This window comes from Peromyscus eremicus, chromosome 5, assembly GCF_949786415.1.
Source record: "Peromyscus eremicus chromosome 5, PerEre_H2_v1, whole genome shotgun sequence".
NCBI lineage: Eukaryota > Metazoa > Chordata > Mammalia > Rodentia > Cricetidae > Peromyscus > Peromyscus eremicus.
Window position 1 is genome coordinate 39,436,973 of NC_081420.1, and position 12,564 is coordinate 39,449,536.

The following is a 12,564-nucleotide window of genomic DNA, read 5'->3' on the forward strand; positions in this document are numbered from 1 at the left end:
GCAGATTCCAGAGAAAGAATCTTTTTCTCTAAGGTCTCATTGCTATCCATTAAAGCAGATTCCAGAGATAGAATCTTTTTCTGTAAGCCATCATTGTTAGTTTTGAAAGCCTGTAAATCCTGATTAGCAGATTCCAGAGAAAGAATATTTTTCTCTATGGTCTCATTGCTATCCATTAAAGCAGATTCCAGAGATAGAATCTTTTTCTGTAAGCCATCATTGTTAGTTTTGAAAGCCTGTAAATCCTGGTTAGCAGATTCCAGAGAGAGAATCTTTTTCTGTAAGCCTTCATTGCTCTCACTTAAAGCCTGTATCAGTCCCAATAATAACTCATCTTTGTTCTTGTTTTTAAACCAGTGTTTGAACACTGTGTGAATTATTACGATGAATGCCAAAATGGTACAGGCCAAATATGCCTTAGGAAGGTCGTATATTTCCAGGAAGATGTCATTCATCATACAGGCAAAAAGGTTTTCAAATTCTTGTGAGGTAATGTTGTCAGCCATATTACCAGAATTACTCAAAATTTGTCAGTCAATTTTAAGGTGTAAAATTATCAGGTACTTTTACTTACCTTTCGTGGTTTTGGGGGGTGTAGTAGCACTTTTCAGCCAGCAGGTGGCGATGGTACAGCTCCAAAGCAGGGCCTGCTGGTGATCTTGGCTGACTGCAGCTCGCTGGAGTCAAGATGGCGGGAGCCGGAGCTGGCGCCGGCACGGAGGAAGCTGGGGAGTGCCTCTTTTGCTGGTCTGGGGCTAAGCTAGGGAGCTGAGACCGGACCAGCTGCTCCCTTTTTCGGGAATGGAACCGTGTAGGTGTTCCCTGGTTATATGGAACTTTGCAGGCGGGTTTAGGTACCCGCTAGCCGGGGAGGAGGCTGAGGGCAGGAGCCACCCAGGCTTTTGGGATTTGCCCCACGTGAGCGCCAGATATTGGTGAAATTATTTAGGCCACTCCACGTAGTTAAAAGGAGATTTATTTAATGGCGTAACTTACAAATTAAGGGATAGGTAGGTCGCGGGGTCTGGGGAAGGTGTATCACAGTCCAGCGGTGTTCTCTGGAGCTCTCCTCTGTCTACCTCCACCATCCAGCGTCCTGGAACCAAGCGAGCGTTCGCCGATCCGGATCTCGGGTCCCCAGGCGCCTCCCTTGGCCCCGCCTTGTAGGCGTGACAGTTGCCGAAGTCTCAATGGGGGTTGGAACTTCCAGAACAAAGCTGGAATGGCTACCCACTACAGGAGTGAAGCTGAGGACATGGTGTTAAGTGAGGTGAACCAGCCACCGAGGGACGAATTCCACAGGACTTCATTTACAGTGTGGAATCTGAGTGTTCATCTGGCATCAGCAGGGTAGGGTGGGGTCACCAAGGGCTGGGGATGAGGAGGTCAGCCACCTTAGTTACCTTGATTTAGCTAGTCCATGACAGAAGTACATACAACGAGTGCCGTCATAAATCCATTTACTCAGCAAGTTTTTAATGTATGTCTGGAAACTAGAAAATCACAATAGCATAGGGGGTTTCCGTAGTGTAGTGGTCATCACGCTCGCCTAACACGCGAGAGGTCCCCGGTTCGAAACCGGGCGGAAACAGCGTTACTTTTTCTCACTCTTCCCTTAGCTCACTCCCTACACTTTTCAGCCCGTAGGACCTACGAATCTCGACTCTGCGATTTGGGCCTTGACTCTTACGCTATACAGAGGATACAGCAGGCAACTTGGTGAGGACCAGCGGAGCCACAGGACACACAAGAAAGTACAAGAAAAAGCAGACGACAGCGGGGGATTAGCTCAAATGGTAGAGCGCTCGCTTAGCATGCGAGAGGTAGTGGGGTCGATGCCCACATCCTCCAACTCTTATGCTACCTCTGAAACCACATCTCTATTGAGATGCTCCTCCTCTGTCATTGTCACAGCATTGGAAATGTGCTCAACTTCACTAATTTGAGGACTGAAAATTAACCTCACACCTAGAAACTTCAGCGCTCCCTGGAGCACAGAGTCACCTAGGAGTTTCTCTCACCCAAATCGTTATTCTGTGCATTTTACAAATGTTTGGTAAGCCTCTTTATTACTTCACTCGCCAGACACTGAGTCAGAACCTCTTCTGTGCCACCAGGCTCAGGATTTCCCCTTAAATCAGGCCGTGCTGGAAGTTCTCCGCCGGCCTCTCTGCAATCTTCCTCTTCCTCGTCTATCTCCGCCCACTCAAGCTCGTTGGTGGAGGACTGTTCTGCGCCTCACTGGAGCTACCCAGAGCCACAGTCACCCACAGCGTCGCATGGACAAACTCTGCCTGCGTGGAACCCTCTCTACTACTCTCCATTTTCCATTTCTAAGCTCTGTTAAAAAATTAAATTAAAAAAGGTGTAAATTCTTTGCTAACTCGTCGCTGTGACCTTTTGCTTCACCTGTCCGGGTTCTCTCAAAAGGTCTCCAATGTTCTCCTCGAGGTGTCTCCAGGTGATCAGGCTCTTCCATCCTCCTTCCCTCCCAGTGTTTTACACGTGCACGACTCCCGCGCGGTGCACGCTGCGTCTCCACGCGGGAATTCCTGCACCCGCGCTTCTCCTTCGCCTGAGCTCTCTCCCCCTGGAGCGCCGCCCAAGCCACATTTATTAACTTTCCGGGGCCATGTCGCCTCTGCACTATGGCTTTTCTCTTCGGTTTGCTTGCATTCCTTACGGTTCTCTCTGTTAATGTGGATCTGCAACTTCCGGATGACACTTCAGCAAGAACACACAATGTCCGTCTTGAATTGGAAAGTGACAAAAACACCATCAAGGCGCGTTTCCGTAGTGTAGTGGTTATCACGCTCGCCTCACACGCGAGAGGTCCTCGGTTCGAAACCGGGCGGAAACAGCAGTTGGGGTTTTTTTTTTTTTTTCTCTTTTTTTCCTACCCTTCTCTTAAGTTCTCAAATTTTTCAATGGATCATGCGTCCATCTTTCTGGATGAGTCCTAAGGGAACACGTTCCCCATCCTCTCTAACAACAAGCAAAGGAAGCCTCACCGCCCAAGGAAACCAGCGATTTGTTGCCTCTCCACACTTCTCCAGTCCTCTTTCTCCTAGAGCAGTGGTTCTCAACCTCCCTAATGCTCGGACCCTTTAATACAGTAGCTCATATTGTGGTCACTCCAACCATAAAATTATTTTCGTTGCTAATTCATAGCTGTAATTTTGCTTCTCTTATGAATCAAAATGTAAATATCTGTGTTTTCCGTTTGTTTTAGGAGACCCCTGTGAAAGGGTCGGTCGAACATACTCCTAAACGGTCTCGACCCAGAGGCTGAGAACCACTTTCTTAGCGAAATGGCACAGTCATAATAAGTTCCTGTCCTGAACAGCTTTTGAGCAGATTGCCAATGAGTCTCGGCTCTGCGTTCTGAGACTGGACAGTCCTGCGATCCCGGGGAACAGCGGGCCGACTGCAAATAAAAGGGACCGGAAGGTCCAGGGCGTTGAGGGAGTCTTAGCTGAAGTGCTATAGTGCTCGATTAGCGTGGAGGAAGAACTGCCCATATCCTCCAGCCGGTTTGTTACTTTTGAATCTGTCTGTACGTTTATTTGTTCCTTACTCCTTCTGTCTTAGGGTTTCTATTGCTGTGAGGAAACGCCATCACCAAAAAGCAAGTTGGGGAGGAAAGGGTTTATTCAGCTTATACTTCCATGTTGCTGTTCATCACCAACGGAGTCAGGATAGAACTTAAACAGGGCAGGAACCTGGACGCAGGAGCTGATGGAGAGGCCATGGAGGGATGCTGCTTACTGGCTTGCTTGCTCTGGCTGGTTCAGCCTGCTTTGTTATAGAAACCAGGACCAGGAGCCAAGGGATGGCACCACCAACCACGGATTGGGCCCTCTCCCATTGATTACCAATTGAGAGAATGCCTTGCAGTTGGATCTCATGGAGGCATTTCCTCAACTGAGGCTCCTTCCTCCATGATGACTGTAGCTTGTGTCAAATTGACACACAACCAGCCAGGACACCTTCCTGTACCATTAACTGTCCTCTCATCCACAGCTTTTTTCCTGGTTTGATTTCTTTCTTTGCAGTTCTGTTTGTTAATGTAGATATGTAACTTCTGGATGGCACCTTAGCAAGGAGACTGTAATTGTCTTGGATAGTAGAGCGACAAATTGGCTTCATAGGGTGTTTCTGTAGTATAGTGGTTATCACACCTGCTTCACATGTGAGAGGTCCCTGGAACTGGGAAGGCTCCCACCTGGTATTGAAAAACAACCACTGAACCCGTGAAGAAGACCTCTGCCTTGCAGCTGCAACACCCTCCATGGACAGTCTTGAATCCATTGAACCCATATATCCTGGATGGACCATCTCTAACCTGGACATTCTCAGTGGGCCACCCAGATTCAGGACTAGCATCCTTCTGGTACCGAATCTGAAATATGAGATCACATAGTTGTTCCTTCTTGGAAGAATGAGGCCTCAGGGGTGCTTGCCTGGGCCAGCAGTAGAAGGTTCTGCCCCATCAACAGTGCCTCTCAGCTGAGGGCCATGTCCTAGGCCCTAAAGCAGGGGATCAAGGCCAGTGACCCTTGGGCTACACCTCGGGGACAGGAAGAAGCTCCAGGTTTGGTTTCAGAGACACAATCTGCAGATTTCCCTCTGCACCTCCGTTCCTCACGTGAGAAATCTTCCGACCTATATAAGTAAGAAAACAGTGTCTGGACACAGGGCTCATTTGCATGCTCCTCTGCTTGGTGATGTGCTGGCACACACTCAGTCCAGTTTAGGAAAGGACCTGCTGACATTGGATCTGGAGCGGAACAATTTTCTCTCTTTCCTCCAGAAGCTGAGATGGCAAACACATACTCAGTTGTTCTTTCCCCACAGGAGAATTTCCTCCTGTAGCCTAGACCTGAATGCCAACCTGGTCTGGAACCTCCTTGGCAGATCCAAGAGTGATAAAGCTCCAGCCCAGCTCTGGGGCAGGAGACTATTTATTAATAGGAGCCCAGTCTACTTTCAAGGCTGTGGAGGTTGGGAGATTAGAAATTTGGTGTGTTAATAGGTGAGTTACTATGGAGACCAGGCAGTGAATGGTGAGTTGGGGCAGTGAAAGAACTCATTATTACACACTCAATCTGTTTCCCAATTCAGGCCTTGCCACCTTCAACTCTGAGACCCTGAGAAAAATACTCAATTTCCCTGAGCCTTCATTGCATCGGGAAAGGGCAGATTTGGACAAGTCCCTTTGTTGCCAAAATTCAACTGAACTACTTGGATTAAACTTGACACATCTTTTAGAGTAGGTAAGGGCATGTGGAATTGAAAACACAGGATATTTTGTGATTGTGTTAATCAGGGTTCTCTAGAGTAACAGAACTTAGAGAATGAATCTATCTATCTATCTATTTATCTATCTACCTACTTATCTAAAGAGGAGATATTAGAATGTATATAAATAAAATATGTATATTAAAATTACATATAAATAAAGGGGGTTTATTAGATTGACTTACAGTCAGTATTCCAGATAATTCAGCTGTAGATGCCAAGAATCCAGTAGCTGAGTCCACAGGACTGGATGTTTCATCTGGTCATCAGTAGAGGCTGGAATGCCTGACACTTAGACTCTAATGCCAGTGAAAAAAATGGACTTGCTTGGAAGTAAGAGCAAGAAAGTAAAGAGCAAAACTTCCATTTTCCAAGTCCTTTATAGATCACAAGCTGTGGCCCAGGTTAGAGGTGGATTTTCTCACCTTGAAAGATCTGAATTAAAGGTGTGTCTTCCTACCTTAAAGGCAGGATCAGAAGTCCACTTCAAATGATCAAACGAAGCAAAATACTCACAGGTTGGCCCAGCCATTTTCGGGTTTAGTTAATTCTGGATGTAGTCAAGCTGACAACTGAGAATAGCCACTACATGTAGACACAGACGGAAGCAGAAGATACAACAGAGTTGAATGGACAGAGAGAACACCCATCAGTTCCACTTCCCTGCTCTTCAGTGAACGGAGAAGCTCCTGTGTTACTTTTCAACAAAGGAGAGCAGGAAGGAAAGACTTCTGAGGGAAGAGAATGCCAGAGCAGTGGAACAAGAGAGAGGCAAAGGACAGCTGTAACTCTCCTGCTCCCTCAGCTCACAGGGTCTTGTTCAGATGAACCCAGAGGGGTGTGGACCCCATCATTCTGTGTATGAGATGCTTCAGAATCAGCACTAGCTGAGATGATGTCATTCATAGTGATGCTATGGTCTTTAAAAGCTGCAGGTGGATGCAGGGTGCTTGGAGACTAAGACTCAACAATTCCAATGTGGAGCTGCAGATGGGCAGGGCTATCTGAGGACAACTGCAGTCTGTCAGTCTCCTCACCAGAAGACCCTGAAGTCCAACCTGCGCAGAAGGAGGCCTCCTTCTCTACCCAGGGTCTATTAGGTGCTTGTGTCGCAGGTTGACGGTGGGTGACAAGGAAGGACTAGAGAGAATTCCAAGTCACATCTGAAAAAATAGAATCACAACTGCTGACGGTGATCATATTGACATCAATTCCTGGTTGTTTGATGAGATGCATAGTGAAGAGATTCAGGCTACACTGGACAGTGCAAGTACGTATTAAGTCTTCATTCTATTGTGTGACGGAGGAAGCAGTCTCAACAAGATGTAACCTGTTCCTGGGCATTGAGGTTTCCCTTGGTGTCATTAGATGTCTAGTTAGGGCATTGTCTTCCTTATTATTCGTGACCCTGTTTAGATTCCTTTCATGTATGAATATATTTTAGGAAGCGTCTACAGCAGTAGGTTTCCATACGGTTGTTCAAATGGCCTCTGCTGTTAGTTGTCCCTCCCCATACCCCCTCCTCTGCCCTTCCTTATCTTCCATCCAGTTACCTCGTTGATCTTCCTATTCTAGTTTCCTCTTGTCCCTCCCTAACACTGCATTCTATTTCCCCTTCCTTGGGAGATCTTCCCATCTGCCGTAGTCCTATACTAGATACCTAATCTCTGTGGTTATTCAGAATCTGGTTATTGTAGCAAACATATCAAAAGCTTAAAAGCAACATCCATATATAAAAGAAAACATACAGTATTTGTCTTTTGCATCTAGGTTAACTCACTCAGGATTATTTTTTTTCTACCTCTGTCCATTTAGCTGAAAATGACAGAATATTACTTCTCTTGACAACTGAATAATATGCCATTGTATAAACACGCCACATTCTCATTATTCCTTCACCAGTTAATGGACATCTAGGCTGTTTCTAATTTCTGGATATTATGAATAAAGCAGCAATGAACTTGGATGAGCAAATGTGTCTGTAGTGGGATGTAGAGTCCTTTGGGTGTATGCCCCAGAGTGATATAACTGGATCTTATTAGCTTGTTTGTTTTTTTGAGACAGGGTCTCTCTGCATAGCCCTGGCTGTCAAGAAACTCACTCTGTAGACCACAATACTGCCCTCAAACTCACAGAGCTCTGCCTGCCTCTGCCTCCCAAGTACTGGGATTAGGGCATATGCCACCATGCCAGTTTTAGGTAGTTTGAGGCAGATGGATTCCCAACTTCCTGAGGAACCACCACACCAATTTCCATAGCGGCTGTACAGGTTAGGACTCCCACTAGCAGTGAGTAAGTGTTTCAGCATGTGATGTTGTTTGCTTTATTGTTCTTGGCCATTCTGACTGGGGAAAGATGAAATCTCAACGTAGTTTTCATTTGCATTTCCCTGAAGGCTAAGGACGTTGTGTATATTTTTGTTTCTCAGCCATTTGTATTTCAACTTTTGAGAGCTCTCTGCTTAGTACTGTAGCCCATTTTTAATTGTCTTGTTCTCTTGATGTTCAATTGTTTAGTTCTTAATATGTACTAGATAGTAACCCTCTATTAGATGTATAATTTGTAAAGAAATTTCCCCACCCTGTAGCCTGCTGTCTTGTCCCAGTGATGGTATCCTTTGCTGTACAGAGGGTTTTAACTTCATGACCTTAGTGCCTGTGCTATCAGTGTCTTGTTCAGAAAGTCCCTTCCTGTGCCAGTGAGTTCAAACCTATTCCCTACTTTTTCTTCTATTAGATTCAGTATATGTGGTCTTATGTTGACATTCTTTGTCCATTTGGAGCTGACTTTTGTGCAGAATGATAGACATGGGTTTATTTTCATTTTTGTATATGCAGATATCCAGTTTGCCCAGCACCATTTGTTGGAGATGCTCTCTTTGCTTCGGGTTGTATTTTTGGCTTCTTTCTCAACAATCAGTTGTGCATAGGTGTGTGAACTATTGAGTGCGCCTTCAAATCTATTCCATTGATCAACATGTCTGGTTTTATGCCGATACCAGGCTGTTATTATTACTATCCCTCCACAAAAAACTTGAAATCTGGGATACCTTCAGCAGTTCTTTTATCATTCAGGATTGTTTTAGATATCCTGACTTATATCCCATAGAAAGCTATTTTTTTTTTATTCCTGTGAAGAACTGTGTTGGAATTTTGATGGGGATTACATTGGATCTGTAAGTTGCTTTTGACAAGATGCCCAATTTCACAGTATTAATCCTACCACTCCATGGGCATGGGAGGTCTTTCCATCTTTTAGTGTCTTCTTCAATCTCTTTCTTCAATATCTGAAAGTTGTTAATTACACATCTTTCACTTCCTTAGTTACAGTTATCCTGGGATGTTTTCTGGGATACTGTGACAGGTATAGTCTTTCTGTATTCCTTCTCCATTTGTTTGTCATTTTTGTTATATGATGGCTGCTGATTTTTATTTGCTAAAGTGTATCCTACTACTTTGCTGAAAGTGTTTATCAGTTATAAAAGTTTCCTGGTGCAATCTTTAGGGTCTTTTATGTATAAAATCATGTCATCTACAAATAAAGATGCTTTGACTTCTTCCTCTCCTGTTTGTATCCCCATGGTCTCCTTCAGTTTTCTTAATGTTCTCATGACACTTCAAATACTGTATTGAATAGAGATGGAAAAAGTAGACATCCTTGCTTTCTCCCTGATATTAGTGGAAATGCGTTGAGTTTCTCTTTGTTTTGGTTATGTTGGCTTTGGATTTACTGTAAATTGCCATTATCATATCCTTTTTGCATCCTAGTCTCTCCAGGACTTTTACCATGAAGGGTATTGGATATTGTGAAAGGCCCTTTATACATCTAATGAGACGATGGTATTTCTATTCTTTCAGTCTGTTTATGTGGTGGAATATGTTTATTGATTTAAATATATTGAACCAGCCCTGCATTTCTGGGATAAAGCCTTTTTGATCTTGGTAGATATCTTGTTTCTATTGATGTGAAGAGACATCATGACCAGGATAACTCCTATAAACGAAAACATTTAATTGCAGTGGCTCACTCACAGTTCAGAGGTTCAGTCCATCATCACCATGCTAGGACATGGCAGCGTGCAGACAGACACGGTGCTGGAGAAGCAGTAAGTCCTACATCTTGAATGCAACAGGAAGCAGACTTAGTATCACACTGTGCAAAGCTTGAGCAAAAGAGACCTCAAAGCCCACCCCCACAGTGACACACTTCATCCTACAAGGTCATACCTACTTCAACAAGGCCACACCTCCTAATAGTGCCACTCCCTTTGGGGGCCATGTTCTTTTAAACCACCACAGTAGATAATCTTTTTGCTATGTTCTTGGATTCTGTTTGCAAGTATTTTATTGAGAATTTTTACATCTATGTTCATAAGTGATATTGGTCTATAATTTTTTGTTGGGTCTTTTGTTTGGTTTTGGTATCAGGATAATGGCAGCTTTAAAAAAGAATTAGAAAATGTTCCTTCAGTTACTATTTTGTGGAATGATTTGAGGATTATTGTTGTTCATTCTTCTTTGAATGTCTGGTAGAATTCTGCACAAGAATCTCTCTGGCCCTGGTTTTGTTTTTGTTGTTTTGTTTGGCTTAGGGACTTCTATTTGACCGGAAGGTATAGGCATGTTTAAATTCATCTTGACTTAACTTTGATAGGTCATACATATCAAGAAATTCTTCCATTTCTTGTAAGTTTTCCAATTTGGTGAAATATAGATTTTTTAGAAGTATGTCCTTATGATTCTCTGCATTTCCTCAGTGTCTGCTGTAATATCCCCTTCTCATATCTACTTTTTAAAATATGGATCTTCTCCTTGTACTTTAATTTGACTAAAAGTTTGTCAATTGTGTTAATTTTCTCAAAGAACTAATTCATTTCACTGAATGTTTGAATTGTGTTTTATGTTTGTTTCATTGATCTCTTCCTGCAGTGGATTATTTCCTGTCATCTACTCTGATGGGGTGGTGTTCCTCCCTGTCATTGTCTAGAGCTTTCCTGACAACCCTGTGTCACTAAGTTACCATGGTGAGGTCTCTCAGGTCTTCTGATGTGGTCATTTAGTGCTGTGAAGTGGCCTCGTAGAACTGCCTTCCTTGTGTCCAATAGGTGTGGGTGTGTTGTGTTTTTATTTTCATTCAGTTTAAGAGGGCTTTAATTTGTTTTCCACCATTTTTCATTCAGTAGTGAGTTGTTCAGTTTCCATGAGTTTGTATACTTTCTGCTGCTGTTGGTATCCAACTTTAACCCCTTGTGATCAGGTAGGAGGCAGAGAGTTTTTTCAGTTGTCTTATATCTGTGGAGACTTGCTTTGTGTCCTAGATTGTGGCCAATTTTGGAGCAAGTCACAAGAGTTGTTGAAAAGAAAGTGTATCCTTTAGTGATTAGTTGGAATGCTCTGTAGATGTCTGCAAGTCCATTTGACTTACGATGTTATTTAACTCCAACATTTCTCTGGTTTTTGTCTGGATGACATGTCTATTGAGGAAAGTGGGGAATGGAGGTCACCCACTGCCACTGTGTGACAATAAATATGTGGTTTTGCCTGTAGTAATATTTCCTTATGAACTTGAGTACCCTTTTGTTTGGTGCATAACTGTTTATAATTGCAATATCCTTTTGGTGGGTGTTCCTTCAAAGAGTGTGTAGTGGATACTGACAGCTTTTTGGAGGTGTAGCTCCAAGATTGCCACCAGGGTATGCAAAAAAAATCCACAAATGTGCCAGGGCTAGACTTTTTCTATCTGAGGGGTATTTTTTTTTTCTTTTTTCTTCAAGACAAGGTTTCTCTGTATAACAGCCCTAGCTGTCCTAACTCACTTTGTTGACCAGACTGGCCTGGAACTCACAGAGATCCTCATGCTTTTGCTTCCCAAGTGCTGGGATTAAAGGCATGCCCCTCTCCCCTAACTCCCCCCCCCCCAAGCTATCTGAGGAGTATTAAAAAAGGAAACACACGGATTATGATGGTAACTTTCTCTTTTACTTCATCTTAAAAAATCAGTCTTCAACATAGTTACACATCTTTCCATATTGCTACATCGCTCTCCTCAACAGCTACATCTCTCTTCCACATATCTCTCTTCTATACATATTTCTTCTCTCTGCTCTGTTACAATCCTTCACAAATAATTTGCATTTCTCTTCTACATCATTCTCTCACTCACTCACCTGCACACTCACCTCTTCACACACATTTCTGCCCTACATACACATCTCTGTCTTTTTACATTTTTCACACTTCTCTCCCTACACACTATCTCCCCATACTTCTCCCTCTGCACATTCAGCCACATCCCTCTTTCAACACACACACACACACACACACACACACACACACACACACACACACCTCAACAGCCAAACTCTAGACAATTATGTTACATATACAGGGTCTGACCCATTCTCATAATGCATGATATGTCACACAGTTTCTCTCAGGCTAGGGAGGTCATACTGATCGGATATGGCGATTAATGCTTGTCCATGCATGTAGCCTGAGTAGTTAATGTTCTCAGACAGAGAGTGACATTGAAATTTAGGACTTAAACAATAAGTCTGCAGGGGGTTATGTCTTCCAAAAGTGCTTCATGCCTAATCTTTTTTGTTTTGTTTTGTTTTGTTTTTTTTTTTTTTTTTTTTTTTTTTTTTTTTTTTTGTTCTTTCGAGACAGGGTTTCTCTGCGTAGCTTTGTGCCTTTCCTGGAACTTGCTTTGTAGACCAGGCTGGCCTCGAACTCATAGAGATCCACCTGCCTCTGCCTCTCAACCTAATCTTGGTTTAACAAACACCGGGAACTGGTCCTTGTGTATTCTCTGCAGGGGCAGCTAGTCTGTTTTGAATTTGTTCTGAGGTGTTAGCTAAATGTATAAAAGGCTGTCTTTGTAGCTGAGAATTTTCCTATGCCAGTTTGAGTATGAAAAATATTGTAATATTATTTCTATTCATTAGAATTATATAGCTTAAGTAGAAATCATCTTCCTGACCATCCACAACTATAAGTATGCCCAATAGATGGAATATATACATGAGATAAACACACAAGCAGTGGGAAAACACCCATAGCAGTTTTTAGAGAAGAAATGTAGTGGCACATGAGAAAAACTATAGACAGAAACAACCGGTCATTGACAGTCGGTGATCCCACGGTCTTTGCCAAGTGGGGCTCCCCATCAGAGTTAGTCATCTGGTAGGTGGAACTGTTGAAAACTAATTGTCACCTGCTGTACACTCCCATGGCCTCCTACAAGTGTCTTTACCTATCTCTT

At 43.4% G+C, this 12,564-nt stretch overlaps 2 non-coding genes across 2 annotated transcripts; both read left to right on the top strand.

The window, feature by feature from the left end:
* Positions 1–1,518: 1,518 nt before the first annotated feature.
* Positions 1,519–1,591, top strand: Trnav-aac (transfer RNA valine (anticodon AAC)). Its single transcript has one exon. It is a non-coding gene; the product is annotated as a tRNA-Val (tRNA).
* Positions 1,592–2,787: 1,196 nt separating this feature from the next.
* On the top strand, positions 2,788–2,860 carry Trnav-cac (transfer RNA valine (anticodon CAC)). Its single transcript has one exon. It is a non-coding gene; the product is annotated as a tRNA-Val (tRNA).
* Positions 2,861–12,564: the final 9,704 nt, after the last annotated feature.